The 15,474-nt window shown below is 45.0% G+C and overlaps 1 protein-coding gene across 27 annotated transcripts in view; it reads right to left on the bottom strand.

Moving 5' to 3' along the window:
* The window catches only part of ZNF644 (zinc finger protein 644), a 234,439-nt gene extending 219,578 nt beyond the window's left edge, over positions 1–14,861 (bottom strand). For 14 of the 27 annotated variants that reach the window (XM_029617829.1, XM_029617844.1, XM_029617839.1 and 11 more), the window contains exon 1: positions 14,501–14,861. The gene's annotated coding sequence lies outside the window, so the exon portion shown is untranslated. Of the gene's footprint in view, positions 1–13,745; positions 13,978–14,205; positions 14,306–14,500 lie in introns of those variants that run through there. The other 13 variants (XM_029617824.1, XM_029617833.1, XM_029617826.1 and 10 more) reach the window with 3 other exon arrangements.
* Positions 14,862–15,474: the final 613 nt, after the last annotated feature.

Here is a 15,474-nt window from a genome sequence, read left to right as displayed (position 1 = left end):
TCAGCATCCACATACGCGCCTGTGACTTCTTCCTTAATCCATCGGGCTATCATAGCCTGACACACCAGCACGCCCTGTTTACTCCCCCTATGGAGAACAAACAGGCAATCCTTCTTCCTGAGAGGTTTAGAAACCTCAAGATATGGCTCTTGATATCCAAGGGCCATAACAGGTGATATTCTGCAGCATCTCTTTCCCTATCCAGAGACAGCAGGGAAACAGACTGATTTAAAGTGAAAATCCGAAACCACTTTTGGCAAAAAAGGAAAAAGTACACAGTTGTATCGCCCCCAGAGTCGCATGTAAAAACAGCTCCAGGCAAGACAAGGTCTGCAGTTCCGATACTCTACGCGCAGAACAAACTGCCACAAGAAACACCATATTCAAGGTCAGTAACCTTAAGGAAAGGCTATGCATCAGTCGAAAAGTGAGGCCCACCAAAAAATCCAAAACTAGATTAGACTCCACAAAGGCACTGATAACTGCAAGGGAGGATGAAGATGCTTCACTCCTTTTAAGAAACAGGCTATGTCTGGATGAGCAGACAATTCACCTAACCTCGAAAACAGGCAAGAATTAAGGGCTAACCTTTTGTTCAATCCATCCTGCAAAACTTCCATTATGAATGGAATCTTAACCGAACGAGGAGGATCTCCTCGATGTATACATCAAGCCTCAAACACTCGCCAAACCCACACATAGGCTAAGGAAGTGGAGAATTTTCTCACCGTGAGCAATGTGGCAATCACTGCAGAAGAATATCCAAGCTTCAGCAACAGAGCCCTCTCAAGGGCCATATCGTAAGACAAAACAGAGTTGGAGCTTCGTGAAGAATAGGCCCCTGCCATATGAGACGGGAACCGGAGGGGAGAGTCCACCAGGAGCCTTCGCAAGTCTGTATACTACAGTCTTCTGGGCCAATCCAGTGCCACCAGAAGCACCATCCCATGTGACTCTCGATCTTCCGAATCATTCTGCCCAACATGGGCCATGACAGAAAGGCATACATAGCTTGCCCTCCGGCCACTCTTGCACAAGGGCATTGAAGCCCAAGGACTTAGATCTCTCCACGACTGAGGAAGCGAGGAACCTTTGCATTTTGAGAAATTGCCAGCAGGTCCAGAAACAGAAGGCCCCAGCAATCCACTACAAGCTGAAACGCTTCGTTTAACAAGTCCCATTCTCCTGGATCCAGACTGTCTTCTGAGAAAGTCTGCTCTTACATTGTCTTTTCCTGCAATGTGCAAGGCTGAGATTTCCTGAAGATGCACTTCCTCCCAATCCATAAAGTTCGGCTATTTCCTGAAACACTTGTTGGCTCTTGGTTCCTCCCTGCCAACTGATGTAAGCCACTGTTGTTGCATTATCCAACATTATCTGGACCGCTTGACCCTGCAAAGGGTCGTTAAATCGCAAGCATGCCAATTGGACGGTGCGGGCTTCCAGCCAATTGATGCTCCAGAGACTCTTCTGCACTCCAGCACTGTCAATTCCTAATGATCCACTTGTAACCACCACTGCAGGTGTATGCAGACCTCCACTGGTAAGTGAAGTCGAATCGAATAGTCCCGAGACTGTGTGTTCCAACGAGAAAGCAGAGTGCACTAAAGAGGACACATATGCACCCTTGCCTACAGTACCACCACCAGGGTCACCACCAGCAACCCAAGTACCTGTAAATGAGACCACACTGTCAAACATTTTGTGTTCGTCAATAGATGCACCTGCACCATCAGCTTCTGAATATGGCCCTCCAACATGAATACCCTTCCTTGCTTTGTATCGAACCAAATACAGAGATACTCTAGTAACTATGATGGCTGAAGTTTGCTCTTGGCCAGATTCACCACCCAACCTAGCTCCTCCAACAAGGAGATCACCTTGCACAAGACCCAAAGGCTCCTTCCAGACTCTTGGCCTGAATTAGCCGGTCGTCTAAGTACGGGTGTACCAGAATCCCATCCTCTCTCAACTCTGCCACCGCCACCACCAGAACCTTGGAAAAAGTTCTGGGTGTGGTGTCAAAGCCAAAAGGCAGTGCTAAAAACTGTTAATGACACCCCAAAACTGCGAAAGACAGAAATTGTTGATGCTCTAACCGAATGGGAATATACAGGTATGCCTTGGACATAGAAACACCCCTGACTGTACTGCCATCACTGAATGCAAGATTTCCATGCAAAAACGAGTCACGCGCAAATGACAGCTGACCCCCCTTCAGATCTAGAATAGGGCAAAAGGAGCCCTCCTTCTTGGGCACAATGAAATAACTGGAATATTGACCCGTATTTTCTTGAGATGTGGGTACCGACAACAAACTCCATTGCCCATCTCCTCTGTGCAGAGTTGCAGGGAGACACCTAGAAAATGTCCCGAGAAACACTGCAAAACTCCAGAACATAGCCATCTCTATTCACCTCCAGAACCCACTGGTCTGATGTGATCTCAACCCACCTCTGATTTAAAGAGACGACCACCTATCTCCTGTTCCCAGGGGTGGCTCAGCACACCTTCATTGGGAGACTTGGGGGCCTCCACTAACTGAGCCTACACCCCCATCTGGGCTGCCTGGGACGAAAGGACTGAGACCTATCCAATGGTCAAGCACTCTGAAAGGCCACTCCTCTCTAGGGTAGAAAACTTTTGAATCCCCTAGTATGACCTCTCATGCTTAAGTAGTGAGGCCTCTTTCTTATCCTCTCACAACTAAGGAATCTGCGACTCATCTCACTTATTTGCCATTTTCTCCAGCTCACTCCCAAACAAGAGCAAGCCTTTAAAGGGAAATGCCATAAGATTAGACTTAGAGGTTGAATCAGCCAACCAATTTCTCAGACATAACTGATGGCTGGCCGCTGTTACCGAAGCCACCCCTCTGGCTGAAGTGCGGACCAAATCACAGCCCGCATCTGCCAAAAAGGCAGCTGCTGGTTCTATCACTGCCCTGGAATTAACACCAGATTCATCAACTCCTGAGATAGAAGTATACAAGAACAAGCCACCAGGGAACAACAAGAAGCTATCTGCAAATTCATTGCCATTGCCTCAAAAGTCTGCTTAAGAATGGCCTCAATTCTCCTATCCTGTGCGTCCAAATCCGCTCCCCCTCCTACAGGAATAGTCGTCCGCTTGGAACTACCCACACAAGCGTATATACTTCTGGAAAGCACAATTGCTCTCTCACAGCTGGATCCAGGGGCTCGTCCCCCTTTAAAATTAACTTCCAGGGAACCCCAGTCAAGATCAATCAATTCTTGAATGGCCTCCATAGAGAAGAAACATGAGACCTTACACAAAGAAATCAAAATGGGATCTTTTTTGGCTCATGAATGGATTCAGCCCCCGGTACTCCCAGCATCTTTAATGTCTCGAAATCAAAGCCCGGTATCTCATCTTTATGAAAGAACTGCAACATAGTTCTATACAGCTCCAATCCTGGAGTAATTTCCCCATCCTCCAGGGAGTAAGGATCGGCTTAATTGGGGAGACCCGCAGCACTCCTACACATACTCCGAAGTTTACCCACAGCACCAGGCATGGAGGAATCAGCTGCCTGCTATTATCATCTGTTAAGATTGGCCGGGGCAGAGGACTTTGCCTGAAGAAAAGACTGCAGTCCTTGAAAAAAAATTCTACCCAAGGAAAGTCAGAGGTATTCATTTCAAACCCAGGAAGCATTTGTCCTGTGCCCACTGAACAACCTTTCCCGCTGACAAATGAACCCAGTTAGGGGAGCTCCAAAATCAGGAGACACCTCTGGAAGCTATTTTTCTATTCCAGCATCAGGCTGGGAAGAACCAGGCTTAGTAAAAATCAGATGAAGGCAATTCTCCCTGAGCCTCCAAACAGTGTTGACACAAGTTAGAGGGAACGCCAGGCTGAGATGCCCGAATATGACAAACAGCACAAAGGATAAGGCGCTTAGGCTTCTTTGCTATAGGTGCCATCAGTCTGTCAGTACGCTCTAACAGGTGTCTGAAAAAAGGGTGTGCCCAGCTGCACTGCAAAAACTAGGCGCTCAACACTATGCCTTACACATGCCATCTGAGCTCCCACCAGGTCGCTCAGATGGCATGTGTAAATAAGCGCGTCTGTGTGAACACCCAGATAGGTGCCCTTATGTGCCTAACTAAGCTTCCAAACTGGATGCACAGCCGGGTGCACAAGCGTGACTGAAGAGGGCAGCCTTATGCGCAGGGGGGGGGAAAAAACCCACACACACGCAGCTGGCCTACTACGCGGTGAATAAGAAGCCTGAGAGCAGGGCCTGGCCAAAAGGCTGCTCAACCCACCAGGCTGCCCACGTGGGGGACGTCCCCTAAGCTCCCCCGGAAGCAAGAACGAATGTCAGATCGGCACACCGAGCACAAAGACCGAAGGGGAGAGGAATCCCTACCAAAATACCCACCCCCTTTTTTTTTTTTTTTACTCTTTACCTGAGCTCAGCCTGTCCCGGATGAGTACAAGGTCGGTCTCCAGCTGCAGGGGGAAAGGTCAAGGATCTTCACCACCACACTCTACTTCCTGCACCCGCTTGCCTTTCAGCCAGCCAGAAAAAAAAACAAACCAGCTACTGGACTAAGGCACTCATCTGAGAGAGGAATCCAAAGATATCACCTCAGGAATTCTCAACTGAGGTAGGGACCATAAGGTATCACCATAGGAGTGTGGGACAAATAAATCTCCTTTGAAAATTTTTAAGCAATCCCCAGTAGGGAGATGCATGTCCACCATCTGCTAGAGGTGAATACTGGAGGGTTGATGTCGGTGCAGGAGTGTATACATTTCTCTCTCTTATTCCCAGCTTTTCTCTTTTCCAATTGTGTTTTATAAAATTCATTCTATTTATTTATAGACAAATTCAGTGAGATAATTTGCTTTGTACCACTATTTTATTTTTCCTTTCATTGTTCCACTGTTCTCTCCCCTCCCCGCTTAACAAGTTTATTGTAAAGTTTATTGTAAAGCACTATTGCACATGTTCGTTCTAGTTGGCACAGCTGCAATGTTTCTGTTAATTGTGAACCGATGTGAGGTTACTAAACAAATGTCGGTATATAAAAACTGCAAATAAAAATAAATAAATATACTCATATACACCCATCGTGATGTTAGCTTTGCTCCATCTTGAAGTGCGTCACCCACTGGTTTTGGATCCACCTGTCCATTTGCTAAGAAAAGAAAGAGTGAACATCTACCTTTAAACTGTCATCGGCCCAAGAGGGGGAGTGCAGCATAGTCTTAAAAATAAACAAGCATTTGTCCTGTTCTGTCAACCACCATTTTCATACCAAACACACACTGCAGAATCCAGGAAGTCCTTAGAATCTTGGGATCAAAAATTAAATGCTAAACATTCTTTATTAGATGTGTAACAAACAGTGATTATAGAATTTAAAATACATTAGTCTATATTTTAATTCCAGTGAGATGCATGATTTTTACTGACACTACAAACTACCAGGATCAGTAGATGATACATGTGCAGAATTTTCTTTTTACAGAGAAGACAGTTATCAAACATTTAAGTTGCCATAATATTCAGAAAAGGTTTAAATTATGCCACAAAACATCTTGTAGCAACAATCCTGGCTGATAACACTAATGAATACATCTGTATTTTTCCCCTCTCTCAGAATAAACGTAAATTGCTGAAAGGTTTGTCAGAATTCACGTTGCACATGAAAAGGAGGATAAAGCACCAGGTAGGAGGAGGACTCTCAGATCAAATCTGTAACAAAGATATAAAGGCTTTCACATATTCTATGTTTTTGTTCCCACTTTAACCATCTTTGACCCATGGGAAAGAAAGTACTGGAAAACAGGAGCCACATGCAATCAAAAGAACAATAGCTGATTGACTTCTCCACCAGTTAGAAGACAAGAACATTCACTGGTATGTGTCTGTTAACAGTCAAGGCACAATTTTGAATTACAAAATCTGTACTTGTTAACGGAACATCAAGATTCATGAAACTATTAGCTTCTGGGGCGGTATGCAAAAGTTATACAGCACTACATTAAAATTTAAAATAGAATTTTTGGCAACAAATTTTCAGCATTTTGTTAGAACAGCAAGGAGGATTACAGTTAAAGAGAATACTTAACACTTATAAAAAGGCCCTAAATATTTTCAAAACAAATAACTCTAAGAAGGTTGAGAAACATGAACAAAGATTCTTCATTCTAAGTAGTGCTATTACACATTAACTTACCACAAATATCAACCATGGCAACATGTATTTCAGCTGTCATCACAATGGAGTTCTAATATCTTTCTGAGAAGGTACTTCTGCACAATAATGCCCTATGTTAAGGACCATAGGCAAAGGGGTGAGGAGGGTGAGAGAAGAGATAAGGGGCAGGTGATGTGTTCAAGAAAGTAAAGGACAGAGGGTTGTATTGAGGACAGTACCCACCCTACCCAACACACCTTCTCTTTCTCTCCTCTTCGACCTAGGAGATCCCCTCTCCATACTGATCTCCATTCTGCCCCTTCACACCACTCCAAATAAAACCTTTCAAAAAAGAATGAAAGTACCCAGACACAGATCTATGCAAATGTAATAACTGCCACAGGAAACTGGGGGCTATGCGTATAAAAGTATAGTACAGAAGTGCCACTCCAGTCCTCGAGAGCCACAAACAGGCCAGGTTTTCAGGATATCCACAATAAATATGCATGAGACAAATGTACATACAATGGAAGCAGTGCATGTATATCTAACTCATGCATATTCGTTGTGGATATGCTGAAAACCAGACCCTGTTTGTGGCTCTGGAGGACTGGAGTTGGCCACCCCTACTATACAGCACAATATGCCACTGTATGGCCACAGGCAAGCATTTCAAGTACACGGAAATGTTTTGAAAGAATAAGCACCTTAACTGGATAAAGATAAACCAATTTGCTATATTTAACCCATTATGACCCACATTTTTTTAAGCAAGCTATCCTCTAACTAGCACCCTGGTATGTCAGATTGCCAATTTGGTTTTCCTCTATTTACAGGCCTTCTTTTTTTTTCCAGCACATATACTACTGTGGAATACTATGTATCCAACCTCATGTCCTTTTTCAATCTGACATGTGTCAGAAATGAGGGTTTCAGTATACATACTGCATAATGCAGCAGGAAGCACTGAAGCCTTTGCCCAGATCTCATCCTGCCAGGTCAAAGCCTGAATCATGCCACTGGGGCAGCTGGCAAAGCCCATCCTACCAGACTGAAGCCTGTCCCTGAGCAGCCCATCCCACCAGTAAACCCTTCTCATAGCCTGCCCACCACTGACCAGGCTGGCAGAAGGAGGTAGAGACACAGGCTGTCCCCTTCTCTATTACCCAGGGCCTGATTAGCATTATGGCAGCACAGTGTCCCATGTGGTTCAAAGCACTAATCAGGCCCCGGGGACAGATAGTGGCACAGTTTAAGGCACCACAACTTTTCCTCCTGTTGATCCAGATCAGCAACAAGACCTACGGGCTGGGTGGATCAGCTGGGGTAGGGGTGGTGTGGTATGAGAAAAGTCTCGGGGAATGAGAGGATAATTGGCAGGTGTGTGGAAGGTCTGGGGAAGATGAGAGAATTGGCTGGAGAGATGTGCAAGGAGGGTCTGGGGAAAAGGGTGGACAAACTTTTTGACCTCAGGACCACACCTCAGTATGTTTCTTCCCACCAGGGCCAGTGAAGGAGTGGGAGAGAAATGCAAGCATTTAATCCCAGCCACATGCAGCTTCAGCTCAGAGGGAAGAGGTATGCAATCAAAACGCTGCCAGCAGCAAAACTCACCCTCTCATTCTCAACTAGCCATATGCAGCATACTCTTCCTCCTGCCACACTCCCCAGCATGTTAGTAACAGCTCATAAGCCTCCCTGCTTTGGCACTAGCTCCTGATCCCAGCCCGCAGAGCTTTACATCCTCCAGAAGCAGTACAGGCATAAGCTAGGAAGCAGTACTTAAAAACATATGTGTGGCCCCCAGCCTCAGCTATCTTTCCTCCTCAGTCCCAGCTTCTATGTCCCTCTCTTGCTCTTCTTTCCACAGGAAGCAGGGTGATGCAGCATTCCTGCTGCCCTCCTCTGTCCCTGAAAACTTGGCAGCTCTCCATGGCAGCAGCATTTATGCTGAACAAGTGCAAGATTCTCGCTGCATAGCGAGGTTGGAGCTGCAGGTGCCTCTCTTACTGTCTACTGTGAGCCTCACATGTATAAGCTCATAGCAGTGACATCAGTTCTGCATACTGCCAGAAGTGATGTTGCTGTTTTGAGCCATTTAAAAAAAAAAAAGCACAGAAGCTGGATGTGGCCTACAGGCCACAGTTTGACCACATTTGTGCTGAGGAGATGAGAGAAGTATTTACTGAGGGCAGGCAGGTATCTGTGTGAAAGATTACAAGAGAGGTAGGGCATGTAAAGAACACCTTTGGAAACTGTATGCAGTCCATGGAGAGCAAATTTCCAATCTCATTACTGTACAGTGGGGTCTCCTCTCTATGCCACCCTTTGCTACCAGGTGATACACCCTAGCCATTTAAAAATTACACCATTAAACGTAAAAGCTTTCCCTCACTGAAGGGTTTATAGAGTAACTGGGCCAGTGTCCTTCAGTATCACTTAATTTCCAGCTTGTTTATTGACAGTAACTTCAGGATTCTCTATCAAAGTAATATGGTAATAACTAAAAGTACTAAACACACACAAACGTGCCAGTAGCTGGATCTTTTAGAAAGCTATACGCTCATGTTGAGTCAGTGTGGCGGATTAGTGGTGGCAGAGGGCCACACTGAGACCATGGGGACCTAGTGGGGTGGATGCTTGGCTACTGGCCACGCTGGTGTTGGTGGCTGTCTGGATTACTGTCAAGTTTTTGTGGTTAAAAATGGGAGAGGAGGGCAGCTGAATGTAAACTAAAAAGGAGATCTTGCTGACAACTTGTCAGGCAGGGGTGGTCCAACCTGTGGCTCGGGAACCACATATGGCTCATTCATGTGCAAAATGTAGCTCTTGGGCTCTGTCCCATGGCAACAGCATTACTACAATGGACAGGAAGGGAGGGGCTGAACCAGGGTACACACACACAGCAGTAAAGAGCAGAGAAGAGCTGTTCTATTCTCTGCTCCAGCTTCTCCTCATGTCCTCATAGTGCTGTTGACTACAGAAGAAAGAGGATGGAGAGACTGGAACAAGGTACAGGGACTGTTCATCTCTGCTCCTCCCCTCCTGACTGCAACCAGCAGCACTGGAGGATAGGAAGGGAGGAAGTAAAACAGAAAAGCAAACGAGCCAGTCAGCTCCCTGCTCCAGCCCTCCCCATCCCACCTGCTGCCTAGTATAGAGCTCTTCTCAGTTGTGCTGACCAGAGGGAAGAAGCTGGAGTCAATCCTGCTCCAAGACCAGCAGATCACTGTTCCCAGGACTTGGGATTCAGGTAACAGCAAAGGGTAGGAGACAATCACCCAGAGCTCGTCAGGTCAGAATGATTTCAGCAGGTGAATGCTGAAAGGGATGAAGGCTTTGCAGGGGGATGGAAGGACAGCGTAAGACATGTTGAATGTTGTGGGAGCTGAGGTATATGAATACTTTGGGGGGGGGGGGGGGTGTGCGGTCCACAATGGTGTGAAGGCTTATGTGGGAGTGACATGAAAAAGGATGAATGTTGGAAAAGCTGAGGAGGGGGGATGAATGCTGGAAGAGGTGAAAAGGAATTTGAATGCTATTGGACAATACAAGGAGGAGCTGAATGCTGTATGGAAGATAAGGAGGGGGCAAATTTGCTCTCTCTCCCTGAAGTCAACAATGCAAGAATGTCTGCCACCTTATTTTTCTCCAGGTTCCAGGCTTCCATGTGTTCTGCAGTACAGGCGAGAGGAACAGAGGAAGGGGGGGCAGGCCATAATAGGGATCTGATGAGAGCCATGTATAAGGGAGTTTTGAGTGTGAAATAGTGTGTGTGTGTGGTGGGGGGGGGGGGGGGGGGAGTGGAGCACAAGAAGCCAGGGATGGGGGTAGAAGATGTTCAAAGAACTGAGGGAATGGCAGTCGAGTGGGGTGCAAGAGAAAGTGTGCATCTATGTGTGTGTGGAAAAAAGTCAAAGGAGATGATAGAATCAAAAATGTCAGGGTGGGGGAGGGAATAGGTGATGAGGTGTGATAAACAGCCACAGGTGGGGAGGAGAGAGAGAACAGTAGCAGAACCAGAGCTGGTAAAGAAGGTGGGGGAGAAAATGTGTGTGAGAGCCTTAAGTAGGAGGAAAGGGGGGGGGGGAGAGAAGAGAGGGCATTAAGGGAGATACTGGTGATGGGCAGTCAGCAAGGAGAAAAGGGTACAGAAGGTGTAATGTAGGGGCTGCTGACCCCCCATCCTTGATATGAGGGGGGGGGGGGGGAGGAGAGAATGGATTGCAAGTGAGAAAGACAATGGATTGAGCATAAAAGAGGGAGAGGATGGAAGGAGATGCTGATCAGAGACTGGTGGGCATTAGGTGAGAGGAGAGAGAGAGACTGGTGGCAGGATCAAGATAGGATAGACACAGGTTTGGAAAAGAATAGGGGTGTTGAGAGGGAAAGATACTGGTAGGGATGAAGGGAAGAGGGATCGTCACTGGGTACTTCTGCCGTGCCCCCACCCCCCGCACAGGGTAGTTGCTGGACAAAACATACTAGGGGGTGCCAAAAGCAACGCTTGCCTTCCCCTTTTGGACAGACATACAGACTCAAAAGGGCAGTGAGGTGTTCCCCCTAACTTGGTACCCTGGACAGTCACCGTACTTGCCATCCTCAGAGGATTCTCCCATCTCTTAAATATAAGGCTCTTTGGTACTGTGCATTCTGATTTCCTGGCTCTTGGTGCATGAAAGAATGACCCCCCTGCACTATATCACACAGGATATATCTTTGGCAATTAGGCTATATCCACAGAAGCCTACATGTAATTCTAGTTGTAGTCATGCACTATTAGCATTAGAATAACATTGTATTCTTATGTTTGTGTTAATTGATATTTATCTCAGAATTTGAATGTTTTGATTTATAATCTGCACTAAATGAAGTTACTGGATGTAGCATAAAATTGTTAAATAAATAAGCAGTGCGGAGAACTGAGCAGATTGGATGGAGAAATTGGTCTTTTTCGCCTGTTGTCTGTTACTATAAGAAAAGATCAAGAAAGATGTGCATTGACAAAGTGTGCCTCAACACAATGATTGTGAAATATACTGAAACTTCTACATAGAGATGGTAGCTTGGAACTAGAAGGTAACATACAGACTTACAGAGAGTAGAATACAGAAATCTCTTGGCATAAAGGAAGAGAGGAATTAGAAAGCAACTGTGGCATGTAAGCATTTTCCAGACAGTATCTGTCAAACTGCAATCTAGCAAGCTAACTTTTTAACCTTCACTTTAAAACGCTAAAAATACAGAAATGCACTTTTTTCCATTTGTGCAATTCATGTATTTAATTTAAAAGACTTAGAACTGCCTTCTGGGTCTTTAACAAAGACCATCCACAGAACTGTACAAAAATTAAAAATACATATAACAAAATCAAAAAAGAAAAACTCCAAACACTAACATCCCCTTCAGAAACAAAGTATTGGAGAGTGGGGAAGCAGTGGGAGTACATAGCAAGTGCATTTCATCCATAGTAAGTCTTGAAGGATTTTTTTTTTTTTTTTTTTTTTTTTTAACACCTCCATATAAAAAACATTTGCCACTCCAGATTTATAAAACTAAATCGAACATGTCAGCATCATGGAAATGGGTAGCCAGTACCAATACTTTAAATAACCAACCAGTTATAGTCTATGCGAGTTTAGTCATCTTTTTCTTTTTACATCCATATACTTAAATTATCTGTTCCTAACAAATGCCATCTCTGTATAGAAAAACTGCAGCACTATTATATAGTAACAAATATTTGTCAAAGAACAAGCTTTTAAAAAAAAAAAAAAAAAAGTTTCAGAACAGAAGCAAAACTAAAAAAGAAAGCAAGTTCCTAACACACAAGATTTGATAGTCACACCATAACCTTTATACTCTGTCCAAATGAAAAGGCCTAGAACTTAGAGCAGAATACAAGTAGTATGAAACCAATATTCAAGCCTAAAAATTAGAGCAGACCCTCATTAGATTGGAAGAGCCTCAGAACAGACTCATTCAGGCCCGATGCAATACAGACATGCACAATCACCTTTTGTGGGCGCTTGATTCAATAGGCAAACAAGCCGCCGCGCTAAAAAGGACGCGCTAGGGATAAATCGGGCACCCCTAGCGCGTCCATGGCATCGGGCACCCAGGAAAAGTGGCTGTACACAGGTTAAGAAGATAAACGCTCGTAAATTGAGTGTCTTTCCTAATCTGACCACTATAAAAAGACTTTTTTTTTTTTGACTCATTCTGTGCTTCCTCCTGCTTAGTATCAGGCATACTAGCTAATAGCCTCATCATCATGCATTTACATATGATAAGCACTACTAGCTATGTGCTAGGTTGGACGCGCTGATCCCGGTATTGCATCAGGCGTAAATCTAGTGCGTCCAATCACGTGTTCAGCAGCGTGCTAACCTTAGAACCCGATACTGCATTGGCCCCAACTGAGGCTGCACCCTCATTGCCTCCCAGCAGAAGCACAGACAACTGTCAGTCAGTCAACCAATACAATCTACATATTTAATACTACATATAATGCCTGGAAAGCTCTGATCTCCTTCACAAGGCAGGTATATCTGATTAGCAAACCCCCCCCCACACACAGTCTTTAGGGTACATGCAACAAAAGGGGCTTTACAAGCAACACTAGAAACACAGATTAAAAGAACTATCAACTGGAATATGGCATACAGAAGTTAATATACCAAAATACATTTATAGTTGCCCAGTTCGGCATAAAGCCTAAATTAGCAGTAGGCAACTCCAGTCAAGTGCCACAAACCAATCTGGTTTTCAGGTGCATGCAAATATTTCTTATGCATATTCATTTCAGATAGCCAGACCTGTTTTGTGGCACTCAAAAACCAGAGATGCCTACCCCTGACCTAAATAGCCTGGTGCAATAATAGCAACCTTAGAAAACAGGTGCACTATCATAATAAACAGAGTCCCTGACTGCTCCTATGATGTAATCCAACACTATGATGTTATCCATCAATTATCAAGTCATCATTATTATTGCCAAATAAGTATTTCAAAAAGAAAATGTTATAGAACCAGACTCCAAATTGTTTTAGTGTATGAAAATAAACAATTCAGAACAAACTTCAAACTATCCTTTACTGTATGCTACATCTTTAGGCTTCAACTTTTTTGGGTAGTATACTGTAGATATTGAACATTCATGAACAGACCCTGCTGAACTAAACCATTACCACTGAAAGAAGTATCAGAACAAACCAATAAAAAATGTATTTTCCAATATGAAACAGCAACTCAGAATATATTCAGATTTCCATACTGAACATATTAATTCACAATAATAAAAACCAAGATAGTATATCACAGATCCCACTTCATATTTACAAACATAACCACAAATAGGTTCACTGTATCTAAAATACATAAGCACACTATATTTAAAAATGAATTCATCAAAACCAATTTCAGACTGCTTGTGCCAAACATTCCACAACATACGTGCCCATGCTTTTTGCATGTCTACTTGCATTTTCTGGTTTCACACTTTAATCACGTCAGGCAGAAGTTAGCAAGAGTGCAAAACCACTCTAATATCATTGTTTAATTATTTACCTCCTTCTTGCACGGCTACAAAAATGGGTATGGATAGAGGCTTGTGGTACACATCTACCCTATGCGAAGACATTAGGGTGTGACAAGAACGAGTGCGTGTAACTGCCCCTCAATCTTTCCAAGCAACATTGTGCTCGGGAAAGAAGATAAAAGTGGGCACCGCTTAAGAGAGTCCCTACTTTCAACCGCCTTCCCTCTCCTCCATTATTGAACACATTGCAATGGCGGCCGCCTGTCTCACCGACCGCCTGCTATTTATACCCCACTCTCTGCGTGCCCTCCCATTGGCTGGGCCGCCTCACGTGACTAAACAAAACACTCACATTCAACCTGAAACAACCCTTTGTCCGCACTCGCCGAGCCCGTAACCTCCGGCCACTCAGCGCCCGCAGAACACCGCGTTTCTGTCGGAAGGTTGTCCAAGCCCGTGGACCCTCGCCAAGTACTTCATGCCGCTTACCTGCCAGTCCGCGCGCAGCCCACAGCTCTCAGGCCTGCCTGCTGGAAGTCGCCAATCACAGCTTCAATCCGCCGCACAAGCTGCCGCGACGCCATGTTACCTTGTGCGGCAAAATGCGTCAGTCAGAGCCTTTTTTAACTACACTTCCCAGGATTCAAAACGAATTCAGCCGCTCAGACTGGGGCACAGATACCTGCGCTTTGTAACAAGCGCCTCGGCATAGAAGAATGCCCGAGCACATCAAGGCGGACGCAGTAAGATTTAAAGGATGAGTATCCCTTCCCAGCAAACCCACCTGCTTTTTCCTGCACAAACCATGGAGAGCTGATCCGAGTGTACGGGCGCCTCGAGAACCTGCAGTTGTTTCAGCCTTAGGAAGAACCCCAGAGTGGGGAAGGAAATCACAACTCAGGTAATGCCGAAGTCTCTGATACCCGATCAGGGAAACATTTCTACTCGAACTCCAACTCTCGGCCTGGCCCGAGCGCCACTAAGACATTTAGATTTAAATTTGCGCCGGCGCAAGAAGACTAAACGTGGGGAGCGACGCTGACAGTGACGTCTTCCAGCGCCACGCGTCGCTCAACGTGAGAAAGCTCGCGCCCCCTATCCCACCCCCCTACGCGTGCGTAGTCGCGTCATGGTGGAGCTAAGGATAGGGAGAGATAGAGAGTTTGGAGCGGACACAGAAGAGGAACAATGCAGGAAGGGCGTGGTGTGGAGTGATATCTCCTCTTCAATTTTCATGATACTTTTCAAATGTTAGCGTGTGTGTGTGCACGGGCCAATATGATAATAAACGAATAACATGCCTTCAAGCATGTAAATCTACCAGACATTGCTACTATATGTGTATCCCAGAATCAAGACTGGATAATGGGGTTTTGACCCCATTTCATCGTAGGTATGGTAAGGGTAGAGTTACCCACGTTTGAAGAAAAAACTCGAAGGACAATTTTAACAGCCAGAACAGAGAACACTTCGGAGTTAGAGAACGAACCAAAAATCGTCATTTTGCAAAATGTGGGACGATTAACAGTGCTAATTAGTAGCGTATCAGCATTTATTAACCACTTTATTAGATCACATGTATACAGATATATCTCATGATATATTCCTTTGGAAGTCCTGAATGCTAGTCCAAGAGCCCCCGATGGGTCTGGATTTAGGGATCCAATGAGTGTTTCAATGTTGGATAGCATGAATCTATGTACTTGCAAAGTCATGGGATAGGAGGCGATGTCTTTTGATGGATTACAAAATGTTTAA

Source organism: Rhinatrema bivittatum, chromosome 10 (genome assembly GCF_901001135.1).
Source record: "Rhinatrema bivittatum chromosome 10, aRhiBiv1.1, whole genome shotgun sequence".
Classification (NCBI taxonomy): Eukaryota; Metazoa; Chordata; class Amphibia; order Gymnophiona; family Rhinatrematidae; genus Rhinatrema; species Rhinatrema bivittatum.
The sequence above is the reverse complement of the archived record's forward strand: the minus strand, read 5'-3'. Positions and strand labels throughout refer to the sequence as shown.